The sequence below is a fragment of the Condylura cristata genome, unplaced genomic scaffold, assembly GCF_000260355.1.
Source record: "Condylura cristata isolate star-nosed mole 26May11 unplaced genomic scaffold, ConCri1.0 scaffold00004, whole genome shotgun sequence".
In the NCBI taxonomy this organism is placed as follows: Eukaryota; Metazoa; Chordata; class Mammalia; order Eulipotyphla; family Talpidae; genus Condylura; species Condylura cristata.
Window position 1 is genome coordinate 45,309,299 of NW_004567105.1, and position 10,339 is coordinate 45,319,637.

Here is a 10,339-nt window from a genome sequence, read left to right on the forward strand (position 1 = left end):
AACTCCCAAACCTTTCTGCCCATCACCATTGCTACTGCCTGAACCCACACTATCACCCATTCTATCTTCTTGCAACTCCGAAGGGCCCCCTGTCTCAGCACTTGTGAACACACCACCTTATGATTTATTCTCCAGAGCTACCAAAGCCATTTTTGGTGGCCTACAGGTTAAATCTCAGCAATATAATGCTATCACCACTGCAGCCTGTGTTCTGTCCCAGGATGGGTAACTAATGCACATGTCACAGCAGACCTTCCCTCTCTCCTCTGTTGCTCCCCTCAGCAGTGTATTTCAGTCAATCCGCCTATTCTGTTCTCCACTCTGTCTCTGGTGAATTGTTTCACACCCTGCACTCCTGGCCTACACCCCAGTTCTTCTGTGCATAAATAAACAAATCTTACAAAAAAAATATAAAAGATTGTATTGTGCAGCTTCCTGGCCAAATCTTGAGTGACCATTCCACTTGGCAGAATAAACCAGCTTCTCAGGTGGCCTGACCTGTCCCACACCACTTACTTGAGCCTCACTGCTCCCTCTGTCATATTTTTTAGTTTTCTTTGTGACAGAAGAGGGAAGTTCATTCCCACCTGCTATTCTTTAACTCTCTGCCTAGATGGTACATTCCTTCCCACTTTTCACACTTCAGTCTGTCTCATCTCTTGGGGAAGAACACCAAATTGTATTCTTATAACATTTTTTTTTTTTTTAGAAATGTGAATCACAAGCCACCTTTAAATATTTGATTCTATAGGGGAGCCCAATAAGGGATCAGGAAAAAAAACAAAACAAAACAGCATAACAGTAGACAACCATAAATAAGACATTCTGTGAGGAAGGACAAGGAATCAAAATGGGAGAGAAGAACACAAGGGACTATGGTCATGGTTCATGGGTGAAATGGAGGTGAGAATTTTATGGGGAATGTACAATGTTGTAAATTTTTTTAAAAATACATTTCAAATAAGTATTTGATTCTGCTTACTAGTACTCACTTACATTTTCCTGCTTCTACACTGCTGCTCTGTCTCTCCAACCTCTAACACTGCTAATGGTGTATAGTAAGTATTCAAACAACTTGTGAAATAAGTGAATAAACAAGTGATGAAGCTTTTATGAAAAGTGGTAACAGCCACTATTTGTTGCCATCAACTGAGTGCTAAGCATTGAACAAAGCATTTTACATATAACATCTCATATTAATGTCCTGATTTAATATGAGAAAACGGAAGCTCATAGAGTTTTATGAACTTGCCCAAAGCCAAAAACATTGCAAGTTGAGCTTTGTGATGTGAATTAAAAACTGGTGCACCAGATTTGGGGAGCCCAAAAAACATGTGGCAATATGTAGTGTACATAAAAACTTACCACAAATATTCACAGTGCAGGCCATAAAACAGAATACTTCTGAAGGATATATCAAAATACTATCCAGATATTGAAGCTTTTTATCATATATTTCAAAACCGGAAATTCCTGCCTCCATCACCATCTTTGGAAAGATATAAGAAATACATTTTCAAACAAAATTTCAGTGGAGATATTTAGACATAGAAAAAAAAACTAGCTTTATAAGGTGAAATAAAAGTTATCTAGCTCTATATCTATATTTTCCTACTACCTCATACTCCCCAGGGCTTCTGCCATTTAATCATCAATGTATTCATTGTCACCAAACATGGTCATATCGTTGCCTGGTCTACTCCAAAATTATCAGCAATTTTATCTTATTTCATCCTAAAAAATCTTAACAGGTAAATAAACATTGTCATTGTTTCCATGCTGCAGATGAGGATAACAGGGATTAAATCTTTTAGTCAGAGTTATAAAGTTGGTAAAGACTGAGTTCACACTCAAGTGCAACTCTAGCAGAACCTCTGATTTTAACTCTTTGGTCTCTGTCAAATATTATTGAGAAAGGTTCTGTGGTTTGATTAGTCTGCAACCTTCCTTCTGTGTTACCCTGAGCAAGTTATAGAATCTCTTCTGAGACTCAAATTCATGTGAATAAAACTAACTGCACCCACTAGGGGGTTGGGAAAGAGAGAAAGAAGGAGCACACATTGAATATTTGTCACAGAGTAAGTATGAAAAAATCAGATCCACTGTAATGTTTCATTGGCAGAATTTTCAAGCCTTTTAACTTAAATTTTTAGTAAGAGTAAAGATGCTTCCAATGACAAAATCTTTTGAAAATCATGAACCCCAAAGGGAAGTGGTATGGCCTGGGTGGGAATCCTCACCCACGTTTTAAAAAAAAAAAAAAAAAAACATTAGAGAGCTCTCCCTGGTGGCACAGCTGGTTAAGCACAGCACTAAACAGCTAAAGTCACTTCGGCAGGAGATTGATCCCCACCCGGAGGTGATCCACATGGTGCAGCGGACCTCTCCTGACCTGCCCGCTGCTCCCCTCAACAGTATACTTCGTCAGTCTGCCTGTTCTGCTCCCAACTCAGTCTTGAGTGAAGCCTCTCACCTCCCCGCACCTTTGGCCTGCACCCCTATTCTGTATGCACAAATAAATAAATCTTAAAAAAAAAAGCTAATACAAATATTTTTTTTAAAGATTTATTTATTTGTGCATACAGAACTGGGGTACAGGCCAGAGGCTCAGGGGCGATGAGAGGCTTCACCACAGACAGAGTGGGGAACAGAACAGGCAGATCAATGAAGTACACTGCTGAGGGGAGCAGCGGGCGGGTCAGGAGAGGTCTGCTACGCCATGTGGTCACCTCCGGGGCAGGCGGGAATCGAACTCATGCGGAAGTGGCTTTAGATTCTCAGTGCTGTGCTTTAACCCGCTGCGCCACCAGGGAGGGCCATAATACAAATATTTTTAAAAAATGGAGTAAGACCCAAGGGCAGGCACACAACGAAAGGTTAATAAAAGGTTTATTTATATGGAAAATGAAAAGAGGGGGCACCAAGAGCAAGAGAGAGCATGTGAATATTAATTGGTCAATATATCATAGTAGTAATGTTGTCTGAGCCGGAACCCAGGTGCACTCTGAAGGCAAGAAAAAACATGCCCCCTCCAGCCCACATGTCTTCCATTTTCTATCAAGCATGGTTGCTTAACTCCACCATTTGTTTCCAGCAATCCCCATAAAGCTTTTAGTTAAGAGTTGAGTTGTGGCATTATGGGAACTGTTAGAAGAAAGAAGAGGAAGGAGGCATCACAAGATTGACTCATAGGGAGCTGGGGTAGAAGGGATTAGCATAGCCAGCTATAGAAGCCAAGATCCTTAGGCACCAAGGACCAGATTACAAAGCATAAGATCTAAGCAGGTAGCAGACTGCTATAGGGGTGTCTATCAGACCCAAAAGGTAAAAGATAAAGATATGGAGATTGAACCATTGTGGGATTTCCTGTCCCTTTCAGATCTGCCCCAAACCAGTAACAAACCTAGTGCTCACAAGGAGTGAGCCCCTCCCAGAGAGAAGATGTCTATATGAGTGCCAGTCTCTGCCCTGGCCTGAGGTAGTAATCCTGCCCACCTGTGCCTATGCAGCTCTCTCCCTCTGCAGGGCAGTAGGCACCTTTGTGCCAGGACTTCTCTCCACTCAATTCACTTAGCAGAGGCCCCTCACCTCAAGGCTGCCTACCTGTGACAGTGCAGGCCTCTCTCAGCAAACCTGCCCCTTTCTGGTCAGCTCTTCCTGCCCGCTTGTGCCTATGCAAATGTCCCTTACACTTCTGTCCTTTTTCCTAGTAAACTTGCTCTTTAAATATAGCTAAAGTCTCTGTCGCATGGAAACTCCTGGGAACTCACCTTGTACTGCTAAAAGGAGACCTCTGGTCAAACTTTTCCCAGAGTGAACACAAAGTCCCTGCACTCCAAACCTACTAACTCTGAAAACAACATCAGGAACTGTAATCCTAAACTCCTGGAATCTCTTTGGCATGAAGGTGGGGGTAAGTCCATAAAACATTAGTGGTTGGAGTTCTCTCAGGACATACTGTTCCCCCAACACGATCAACTTCAGATTTGTCTAGAACCAGCCCCGGAGCTGATGCATCTGCTTCTTTCTGTCCCTGAACAGGGGAGGTTCAGCACTTGTGAGCAGATGGAGATAAATAGAGAGGTATCCTGAAGCAACAGGAGAATATTTTACATGTAAGAACTAAACAATAAATCTTACAAATGTCATTTCATGGAATTATTTAAAGATGAAAAGACATTATGTTACAGAACATTTAATCAATTTTGCTACCAATATTTGCCACAATAGGTCATTAAGATTGTTATCATATAACAAAAATAAAGAGCAATTTAAACTGATACAGCTGATATAAAAGTCTTATTCTCTTTAAGAGGATGTAGTTTAGTTTAACACCATGAAATTGAAACAATTGAGCTAAAAAATCATGAAATTCCTTCCAAATCCCATCTCTTAGAAGGAAATTTAATTAATTATTAAAATATAAAGGAATCAAAACATAACCCTTAATACTGCTGACAATCAAATTTTGGCTATAATGAACACAGACAATTATGCACATATCATTGTATTACAGACAACTTCAGCCTTTCAATTACAAGAAGAATTTCCTACAAATACCACAAAAGACATCATCTAAAAACATTACTGGCACTAGCCAAAAACACATGTTGTGCCATTGAGAACTCAGAAAACAGGTGCCAATGAAATGAACCTGAAGTTGTAACAAAATATTACAAAATATTATGTCTAAAAGTCATAATTTTAAAGAATGCACCAAAATGATGGTAAATATTTATTCAGTTAAATTGAGTCTTTTAAATCTGAAATATTCTATTCAAATATCCATATCTGCTTTAATTACATTTTTTGTCAAAAAAGAACAAAAGCATGTACTCTTCTGAACTACTGTTTTCAGAGTGATCTCAACAAAATAAAAACAATACATGTTCATATAATTCCTAGAATATATAGTTTCGGCTGCAGAGGTCAGGAGATTCTTCTGTAATAGCTGTTATTTTTTTCCAGTCTACAGTAAGTTACCAATAGTCACTCTACCCAAGATACGGTCTGATGATAAAATATGGCAACATATTATTTTATGGCTTACAATGGCACAACAGGTTCAAGTGAATATTAATTTAGTAATAGTCTATCATACTGGAATATAATAAATGTTTTTATAATTTTGCTTCTGCTATTCCCATCACTCACTATACTCTACCCTATTATATTTACATGTGCTTCTAAAGTGTTAGAAAAGTAAGAATGAGAATTATTTTTCACTTGACTCATGTCTCTATACAGAGAACAGATCTTATTTATGAAGCTAATAACTCCTGATATCGCTTTCTGTATTTTTTATCAAGTTCAAATAGAACAATCTGAAACAATAAGAACTATCAGACCTAAAGTCACAAATGAAGGCATTTGGTGAGAGGAATTCCACCATTAAAATGATCATTTTTAAATGATGTTACAAATAAATAAATTGAAATTTAAGAAATTAACGTGCTAAGCTTGGACTCTGCTTTAGAAATCTTTTTTTCACAAGTTCATCATATCTATAAATTGTAGGTTTAAGAATTGTATTATAGGACTAAGATAAGTTAACACTATTTCTGTACCTTTAATTTAATTTAGTTTTTTTTTTATACCATGTATTATCATCTTCCTTCAGTAACCATTGGATTAACAGCAAAGGTGAAAGAGTTATTTGTATTCATAGTCTCCAGGTTCTTTGTTCCCATTTTTATCACGATATTATAAATTAGGATTTTGATCCAACTGCACAGTGATGCCACAGTCTAGATCATGAATGACTTCCCTTACTAATTCAAGCATTCCCTCATCCTCATCCTACTTAGATTACCTAGGAAATAGATTATTTAGGTTACTTCTTTCTCCTTAATTCATTTTTTTCTCTTGGCTTAAGGAAAAATCTTGCAGTTCATGAAGTTCTAGCACTCATGTGTCCCAGAATAGCACTTCTAATGCATTTAGCTGGTCAAAACAAATACAAAAACCAGTTTAGTTTCAAGGGGAGGGAGCAGAGTCTCCACTATAAGAGTGCAAAAGAAGGGCAGGAATGGTTAGTTGGTCACCATCTTTGGAGATAACAAGAGATGAAGGAAATTGTGGATAGTCATAATTAGCACACTATGTTTATAAATCAGATCACGTATTTTTATTTATTTTTATTTTTAAAGATTTATCTATGCATACAAGAACTGGGTACTAGAGACAGAGTGGGGAGCAAAACAGTCAGATTGACTGAAATACACTGCTGAGGGAAGCAACAAATGAGACATGAGAGGTCTGCTGAGCCATGTGGGTCACCTCCCTGGCTGGGACTGAACTCATGCTGCAGTGGCGGTTGGCATCTTCATAGTGCTATACTCTAACCCATGGTACCATCAAGGAGTGCCCTATTGCCATTTTAAACTGGAAACCTTAGAAGTTACAGCTTTGAGAACTTGGTTGAAATATTTCCCAGTTTTCCTCATAACTGGACTTAGTAATGTGATTAGAAGATGTTGGAAAGGAGTACGTAGTTTTTTTCCTGTACTATATTTTATCAATAGCAGTGGAGCAGAGCATCAGGTTAGCTTTCAGATTTGTGAATGCAGCAGGAAAAATTCCAAAAATTAAATAAAAATAAAAATCTTTTCTAGTGTGAGTTCGAAACATTTTTCTATAAAAAATCAGTTGGAAAATATTTTAAGGTTTGAAGGCCAAATGTTCTCTGAAATTACTCAACTCTGCTACTGTAGCCTGTAAACAGGTGTAGACAATACATAAACAAGTGAGCTTATCTTCATTAAGACTTTATTAAAGTAACAAATGGTGAGTGAGATTTCGCCTGAAGAGCCCAACTTGTTCACTACTACTTTGGAATGAATTTTGAACAAGCACATGTATCTCTTCAGTCTTATACCTCTACTCAGATAGTCTGCACAGTCACTGAGAACCATGGTTCCTATTTGTGACCAATGTGGCAAAAGAACTTGCATTATTTTATGGTTTGGAGGGATGAGGAACTAGCAAAAATAAATAAGCAAAATAAATGAATGTGAGACAACAGTTAAGTCAGGATCTCATTTTAAAAATAAAATATTTAGACATGTATTTAGATATAAAATTTCATGGAAGCACAACCTCTAAGTTGATGGTATTAAGTCGCTTGGGATGTAGAGAGAAGCATTTAATTCAGCTGTCATAGGATTGTATGTTGGAACTAACACAAATACAGACACAATACAAGTAGAAGTACATCCATAAGAACTGTATACTCAAAAAACATTATCCTTGATAAAACAATTTCAATTGCTATTTTGAAGTTCTTGTGACCGGGTTGTTACATTTTGCCCTTAGCTATTCAGAATCTCAAACTCAACAGCATTTTTCCCAAGTATGGTATGATCATAATAGCTGAAAATGAAATGATTCCAAAAATAACTTTAAGTTAATTGTGCAGGTGAGAAAATATATCCACCCACACATCAACCAGTGCCAAATTGTCTGAGTAAAAAATAAAAATCTGGAAAGAGAGCAACTAAACCCAAATTAGAAATGCCACAATAGCTGTAGAGCACTACTACTATAAACACCATCATTTCAAACATTCTATAGGACAGAGTCACCATCACAAAATTTATTTTAGAAAAGTTCTTTTTTATGAAGTATGCAAAGAACAAAATGATCTGTGTACTCTCTTCTAGCTTATAGATTATTTCCAAGGGTTTCCATGTATGACAAATGGCATTCATGCTTCTACTTTATCTTATATCCACCTCCATACTGTGACAATAACTGTTCAAAACATTTTTTTAAAAGAATTTAATTTTTATGCTAAAAAGAGCTCTTTTTGGTGGTCTCATGAGGCCAACTTCTGGCCAAGAGTTAGATACATTCTCTACTATTTCCTCTCCTTGCCATGTCCCCCTACTTGTTTCCAGAAAATCTATAATATGTAATGATTTAGAATTAATACCCCAATTCCCTAGATCTTTTAATGAATTCACTTACACTTGGGGATCTGACCAAGGCATCTGTTCATGAATAGTGGAATTATTACCAAGTCCTGATGGGAAAGGCACGATGCCATCTTTTCCTGAAATACATCCCAACTGAGAAATCAACTGCCTCATGCCTGGATTTTTTTGTGTGTCAATTTTTTTTTAATTAAATATAAAACTCTTTTGGATATTTCCTTCCAAGTCACCTCCTTTACTCTGTTATAACTGTCACAAGGTAGAGAAAAAGAATAAATAATCTTTCCCTAGCACACTTATACCAGGACTTCATATGAGACTTTAGCATCATACTCAATTAATAGCCATTGCTACTATAAATTTCAGAAATCATTTTAAAAATTGCATTAGGCTTAACTGACACCTCTAAGTCTTCCATCTGCCAAAAACTTTTAAGATGAGATGAATCATAGTCTCATTACTGCAGTACCTCTACTTAGGGTACTTGATCTCAGAGGCAAACATACAACCTTTAATATATTGGTTTGCTCCTGACTTACCAATCACCCTCTATATTAAAGTTTGAGGAAATTTGGTCTTTTCATTTTACTTATTTAAAAACTAAGTTAAATCCTTTCATTAACAGGATGTAATTTCTGCAGCACATGTTTTCTAGCCCCACTTGCTTCAAGTAACCTGCCTAGGGAGTAATAGTGGTTGCTAATCCAACTCCCCTCTTGAAATCAGAGAGCCAGGCAGAGTTGTTGACTTTGAGATGGCAGATGAGGGTGTGCCAGGGACCTTGACAATCAGTGCAGCTTCTGTCATTGTGTGCCTGGCATGAATTTAAATTGTTGACCTGAGAGCATCATGCTGAAATGTGCACACACATTATCCAGGCTGCTTCAAAATTCTTTTGCTGATTGTATTGTGTCTCCCTGCTCCCTACCCACAGAATCAAGCAGCTAGTGTGATTTCCCAAAGCAAATAATTCTCCCAACACTTGCTGATTTGTGACCCTGAGTTGGGATATTTGTTCAAAAGCTTACCTTATTTGTCCTGGGAATTCTCTGTTAGTTTGAAATTCAAGATGAAAAAATACTCATGAAATGAGTCAATGAATAATGTTCATCAAGCATTATTTGATGCTTCTTAATCTTTAATCATCATCTTTGGAATTTTTTTTTTTTGAAAAACAGAGTGTTAATTCTGCTGCTATATATATCAAGTTAAAATGATAGATGTGTCTTTTAGCAATTTAAAATTAATAATGGACAAGAGTGAAGTGCAGGGTACGCTGAGCAACTGCCACGAATAAGGTAACCATTATGGACAGCTATTGACATCCCTCACGAAGTGGGTCATGCCATTAGTTAAAATTTTCGCTACTAACAAACCATTGCTGCAATCCCCTAACTAAAGTAAGCTGATTGTCCTAACTACAAACCCAAGAACTCAAAAAGTGATATTACTCCTGGTGTCTCCTTTCCACCACCACACTGCCTACTTGAGTATTGTTGGCAACTGGCACTAAAACACATATTTAATGAGGGACTGTAATGAATCTAACTTCTGAATGAATCTACACATTCTGGCTAGTTTCCCAGGAATCTACCTATAGCTACAAAAATTAGCCACTCTTAGGCTAATCTCTATGTCCAATTTAGGTTTAGGTCTTCAATCATTAACGTATTTATGATGATTATGAGGAAGTATTTAATTTGATGAGTACCTCTTATATGGCAGACCTTTTGCTAGTTGTCCCAGGAACATTTTTTCCATTAATCTCCACAACTAATTAAGCATTATTATTCTTATTTTACAGAAGTTCAGCCTTAAAGAAACAACCTGGACAAAGGAAAGAATGCCAGGACTGGAATCCACATGCTCAGACTTCACCACCACTGCTCTTTCTTCCACACCCCCTTGCTGGCCAGAGTGCAGGGCCAAGCTTTTCCTTTCAAATCTCCCCATCTGTAGATGCCTACCATTTTGGCTAATTCACCTCCCTGATTCCTTCATTGTGTTGTTCCATATGTGATCATTAACCACATGTACCCATTAAAATTAATTAAGATGAAATACAATTAATTTCAGAAGTACTCAGTAGCCACCTGTGGTCATTGACTACCTTATTGGACAGCACATATGTAGAATATTTCAATCAACTTAGGATGTTCTACTCAATGAACTTCCTTAGAAGAAAATTCCCAGGCCTCTTTGTTGGCCTAGGGGTTAAGTCTCATTGCTATCACCACTATTCCCATGATGACCTGAGTTAGATCCCAGGCCAGGGAGCTGACAAACACAGAGCAGCAGACCTCTCCTATCTCAACCACTGCTCCCTTCAGCAGTGTATTCCAGTAATTCTGCCTGTTCTGTTCCCCATTCTGTCTCTGGTGAATCCTCTCAAACCTTGCACCTCT